The sequence below is a fragment of the Chiloscyllium plagiosum genome, chromosome 11, assembly GCF_004010195.1.
Source record: "Chiloscyllium plagiosum isolate BGI_BamShark_2017 chromosome 11, ASM401019v2, whole genome shotgun sequence".
NCBI classification, from domain to species: Eukaryota; Metazoa; Chordata; class Chondrichthyes; order Orectolobiformes; family Hemiscylliidae; genus Chiloscyllium; species Chiloscyllium plagiosum.
This window is the reverse complement of record NC_057720.1, coordinates 5,030,948-5,036,947: the sequence shown is the minus strand read 5'-3', so window position 1 is coordinate 5,036,947 and position 6,000 is coordinate 5,030,948. Positions and strand designations below refer to the sequence as shown.

At 44.5% G+C, this 6,000-nt stretch overlaps 1 protein-coding gene across 5 annotated transcripts in view; it reads left to right on the top strand.

Annotated features, from left to right (window-relative positions):
• samd13 (sterile alpha motif domain containing 13) overlaps positions 1–6,000 on the top strand; it is a 133,909-nt gene that overhangs the window by 53,991 nt on the left and 73,918 nt on the right. The window contains exon 1 of one of the 5 annotated variants that reach the window (XM_043698621.1): positions 3,059–3,280. The exons of the other annotated variants lie outside the window; for them this stretch is intronic. The gene's annotated coding sequence lies outside the window, so the exon portion shown is untranslated. Of the gene's footprint in view, positions 1–3,058; positions 3,281–6,000 lie in introns of those variants that run through there. 5 annotated transcript variants of the gene reach the window in all.

Genomic DNA, 6,000 nt, shown 5'->3' with positions numbered 1-6,000 from the left:
ATACCCATCCGAATGCCTCTTAAATGTTGCAATTGTACCAGCCTCCACCACATCCGCTGGCAGCTCATTCCATACACGTACCACCCTCTGCGTGAAAAAGTTGTCACTTAATTCTCTTTTATATCTTTCCCCTCTCACCCTAAACCTATGCCCTCTAGTTCTGGAAAATGTGCGTCCTTCTGTTTTTACGAGCAGGGTCATTTCCTGCATCCAGCCCCCTCGTGGTTGTGAAAACCTCGATCAGATTGCCTCTCAGCCGTCTCCTCTCCATGGAGAATAGTCCCAATCTCTTCAATCTATCGACATCATCGAAACTTCCCACTCCTGGAATCGTTCTTGTAAACCGTGTCTGTACTCTGTGCGTTTTGGAAGGAAAAACAAAAGAGCAGACTGTGTTTATTTAAAGAGGAAAAAAAAAACTGTAGAAAGCTGAAATAGAAAGGGACTTTGTGGAACTTGTGCACAAAACACAAAGTGAGCACACGGACAACAGTAATCAGGGCAACTGATGGGATGTGGGTCCTTATTTCAAGCGGGTTGGTGTATCATGGTAGGGAAGGTTTACTGCAACTGTATAAGGTGCTCAATGAGACCACATCAGGAGGACTGAGGACAGCTCTGGTCCCTTGTTTAAGGGAAGATGTTATTTCATTGGAAGCAGTTCAGAGAAACTTCACTGTGATGACCCCTGGGATGGAGGGATTGTGTTATGAGCAAAAGTTAAACAGGTTGGGACTCAACTCCCTGGAGTTCAGAAGAATGAGAGATGATCTCATTGAAATATAGAGGATTCTCAAAGGTCATGACAGAGTTAGAAACTGAAAGAGTTCTGGATGCTGTAAATCGGAAGCAAAAACAGAAATTGCTGGAAAAGCTCGGCAGCGTCTGTGGAGAGAAATTAGAGTTAATGTTTCAGGTCTGAGGAAGGGTCACCGGACCTGAAATGTTAACTCTGATTTCTCTTCACAGATAGTGCCAGACCTGCCGAGCTTTTCCAGCAATTTCTTTCAATATTGAGAGATGTTTCCCCTTCGTGGGAGAGTCTAAGGTCATAGAGCATTGTCTCACTAATTTAAGACTGAGATTAGGAGGAATTTCTTCTCTTGGAGAATTATAAGTCTTAGTGAGTTTTTAGAAGATTTTGTAGCTCACGTTGAGGTTATGGATGTAGGTTTCCTCACTGAGCTGGAAGGTTCATTTTCAGATGTTTCGTCACCATGGTGACGAAACATCTGAAAATGATCCTTCCAGCTCAGCAAGCAAACTCACATCCAATTATAAGCCTTTTGGAACTCCTTGGCACAGAGAGCTGCGAGGGCAGAGTCCTTGTGTATATTGAAGGCTGAGATAAATAGATTCTTGATGGAATCTGGGGCTACACAGGGCAGGAGAATGGGTGTGAGGAATGTCAGATCAGCCACAATCCTATTGAATGATTGAGCACGCTCAAAGTGCTGAATGGCCTCCTCCTGTTCTTATGGTGTCTCCAATGCATTATTAATATCTTTCCTATAAATGTAGCATGTACAACTGTACCCAGTACTCCAGCTGAGGTGAGGAGGGGAGTGAGGGCATGGAGAGGGTTGTGCGCAGCAGTTGAGCCTGGATGAGTGATGTCAGATAATGCAAGCTGGATCTATACAGATTTTTGCAATATCAGGGAGTTGACGGTGATACTGAGTTGACACTTGAGAGAGGAGTTGAGGCCTGGGGCAGATTAACCATGATATTATTGGATGATGAGGCAGGCTTGAGGGGCTGAATGGCCTACTCCTGCTCCCATTCCATATGTTATTCTGTGGGGGCTGAAGAATCCCATAGCTACAGCTCCTTCCCCTTGCCAATCCCACGGTATCGATCGTTCCAACGCAGAAGAGGCTGTCAAGTCTGAACTGGTGGTTTCCTCTGCCTGAATAACCCTGGTTAATCTAATCGCATCACAATCGCAGTTAGTCATCCTGAACGGGAAAGGTGCCAAGAATTCAATGCTCTCCAGATCCGTTCCTGTGCAGTTGTTATGGTGACGCTTTCATCAAATTGAGCTTTCCTCTTTTAAAGGAGAAAGGGTGGCTCAGTGGTTACCATCCTACTTGGCTACAGTCAAGCGTAAGAAGGGTATAATTATGTTGCTCGGTGTAATAGCTGAAGCACCACCCAGTACAAAGGATATAGAGGAAGGAAATTACCAAGAAGTGCAAACGTCAGAGACGTTATGATGGAGCACTTCATTCACCTTTATACCCGGATAGTGTAGTGTAAGGGATGAGCTTTTCTAGGCTGCATTCGGGAGAATTTTCTGCAGCAATGTGCCTCCAGTCCAATAAGAAAGGAGGCACAGCCAAACTTAGATCTTTGGAATGAAATGGGCCAAATGGATCAAGTGACAGTGAGCGAGTTTTTAGGGAACAGTGATCATTGTATTAAAAGATTTAGGACAATGGCATTGGTCAGTTCAGAGTAAGGGTAATGAGTAAGTGAGGTCTGCAGATGCTGGAGATTAGAGTTGAGAGTTTGGTGCTGGAAAAACAGAGCAGGTCAGGCAGCACCCAAAGAGTAGGAGAATTGACATTTCGGGCATAAGCTCTTCATCAGGAGGGATTATGCCCGAAACATTGATTCTCCTGCTCCTTGGCTGCTGCCTGACTTGTTGTTCTTTTCCAGCCCCACACTCCCGACCCAGAAGTGAGCAGACTTCAATGGGGCAGGAACAGAGCTGGGCTAGACAGACTGCGGGCAAAAGGTCAGAGACAAAAAGACGCTGAACAGTGATGTAACTTCAGAGATGAGATAGGCACAGACGGCGTGTATTCCATGTAAATATTCCATTACAAGTAAATTAAGGCAATCACGAGCAAAAGGACTGATGACACAGATTTATTGTTATGGGTCAAACAAACAAGAGGCCACGTGACAGACTGGGATGCTGTTTGGAGGGTAGGTGTGGACTAGGGCCCAACTAATGCGGTGTATTTGAATTTTCAAAAGGTTTGGACAAGGTCCATCATAAGTTCGTGGGCAAAGTTAAAGCACATGGAACAGGGATGATATATTGGCATGGAATGAGAATGCTGACAAACAGGAGACTGGGAGTAAGAATCAACAGGCCTTCTCCTGAGTGGCAGGCAGTGATGAGTGGTGTGCCTCAGGGATCAGTGCTTAAGCCTCAGCTGTTAATGCCCTGGGTGAGGGAACCAAAGACAACATTTCCAAATATTCTGATGGCACCGAATGGGGTAGGATTGTGAAGAGGATGCAGGAGGCTTCAGGGTGATTTAGACAGGTAAGTAGAGCGGGCAGACGCCTGACAGGTACAGTACGATGTGGCTAAATGTGAAATTCTTTGTTCAAGCTGCAATTTGTAAAGGATGTTTGTGGCCATCCAGTTCACCCTAGGGAAGTTGGTAGTCAGCTTTTTGATGCTTCCTGTGTATTGCAACGCTCCTGATGACTGGGAGTTGATTTATTTGGACTGTGTTAGGTGTTGATTCCATATATTTTTTTCTATTGTATATGTTGGGTTTTATTTTTGGTTACTTATGGTGGGAGTTTACCTGGTTACAGGGGGCTGTTATAGTGGGGGAGGGGGTTACCTGGGTACAGGGGGCTGTTATGGTGGGGGGGTTACCCGGTTACAAGGTGCAATGTGGAATGAGCTGATTAGGCGGGGAGAGGGCTCACCTTCAGGAGTCATGCACAGTTTTTAAATGAACCTGTTCACCTTGTCATTGGACATTGCGTGTGCCCCGCCTTAATCCTCACAGAAAGACCCCTCCAGACTGCCTCGGGTTCAAGGGGGAGCCCGGGATGTTCCGGAATGTTGTGAGCCGTTTTGATCTCCTTATCTATGGGAAGATGTTGTGGCGATGGAGGGAGGTTGACCAGATTGATTCCTGACCAATGACTGGATTGGTTAGGGTTATATTCACCAGAGTTTGGAGGAATGAGGGGGATCTCATCGAAACCTATAAAATTCTAATGGGACTAGACAGGATAAAGCAGGATGTTTCCAATGACTAGGGAGTCTAAAACTAGGGGTCACAGTTTAGGGATATGGGGTAGGCCATTAAGGACTGAGATGAAGACAAATGTGGAATTCTCTGCCACAGAAAGTGATTGAGGTCAAAAAAATGTTAAGGAGTTGGATACAGTTCTTGGGACTGCAGGGATCAAAGTGTATGGGAACTGGGGACTGAGTTGGATGATCAGCCGTGATCATATTGAAGGCGAAAATGGGTACTGCAGATGTTGGAGATCAGAGTTGAGATTAGAGTGGTGCTGGAAAAGCACAGCAGGTCAGGCAGCATCTGAGGAGCAGGAAAATCTGATTTTCCCAAAACGTTGATTTTCCTGCTCGGATGCTGCCTAACCTGCTGTGCTTTTCCAGTGCCACTCTATTCTGCAATCATATTGAATGTGAGTGTTATGACACAGGGTAAATGCCTCTGCTGGTTTAAACCTGACACACACAGGCTCACATCGCGCTGTGATCTGTTAAAAGTTCGAGAGGCAAAGAACTATCCTAGAGGTCACTATTTAAAGTAAAAATTTACAATGTTATTCTTTAAGTCCAACAGAGAACATTCAAAACAACAGCTATCTACAACTCCTTTCTCTTAAACCTATCTTTTCTCTCCCACCCTACAATACTGGTCCGATTTAAAACCCCTGATTAAGATTTACAAAAAAAGTTCAACTTTCAAATCCAGCCAGCTATCGAATCTTCTCTTTATATCCTCCTCTGCAGATTTTCCTCTTTCATCTTTTCTTTAGTATTCTGCTGCACAGGTTTCCATATGAACAGCTATCCTTCGGAAAGCTAGTCATCTGGCAGTCTATACTTGTTGTTGCTTGGCAGTTCTCCTCCTAATAGTTCAAAAGGTCCAGTTTTATACCCCTACACATCAGAACATTTCGTTGGTTTTGATGTCATAAAAAACATATTTTAAATTCGATTGGATTTTTGTATCTTGGGACATCATTCAAACTGATTGGCCAAATTTGGATTTGTTTTTCTTCCACACAACTCCAGCTATTTGTTTGACCAAGTGTTCCATTTTGACCTTGTTTAGGACACTCTTTCGGTCAATCCTTGCTAGCTTTTCAACTCTCTTAAAGGTACAGTACACACCTACAGCTTCATAACAGTGGGTCAGGTGCAAAGGCCGGAATGCCTTACTCCAGTTCCTATTTCCTACACTCATAACCTCCCTTTCTAATGAAGCTAACAACCTTAAACAGTACAACTCTTCCTTTTTTAATGCAAAAGCTATTTTTCCCCACAATGCAGACATAATGAACCAAATTCCGTAGTTTTACAAACCACTGGAGTCACGATGACACCAAATCCTATCGATCTAAAGTTTGCAAGGTTCAAAATTACAAATGGAATTTCATTAGTTTGTATCAGCAGTGTCTCTGGGTGGGAATCCTACTTTGCATTCAGGGATTGGGAATTCAAATTCAAATCCCAGTCCAGAGATCTGAGCTCAGAATCCTGGCTGATGTACCAGTGCAGGGCTGACAGAGTGCCGCAGCGCCAGAGATGCTGTCTGTCAGATGAGCTGTTACAATTGCCTTTTCAGCTAGACACATAAGATAGCAGAGGTTCTGTTTCATTTTGAGAGCAGGATGATGTCCTCAATGTCCTTGCTAACATTGACCTCTCGCCCATCCTTGCACACACTTCCTGTATGTTAGTCATAGAGTCGCACAGCACCTTCGGCCCAACTCGTCCATACTGGCCAGGTTTCCCAAACTGAACAAGCCCCATTTGCCTGTGTTTGGCCCCTGTCCCTCTAAACCTTCCCTGTTCGTGTACCTGTCCAAATGTCTTTCAAATGTTATAACTTTACCTGCACCTACCACTTCCTCTGGCAGCTCGTTCCTTAACTCACCATCCACTGTTTGAAGTCAGTCAATAACCAGCTTCAACATGCTTTATCTCTGGTTTTGTGAAATGTGTGATTCAGTTGCAAGGTCTTTGTTCATTTTACTCCGAGC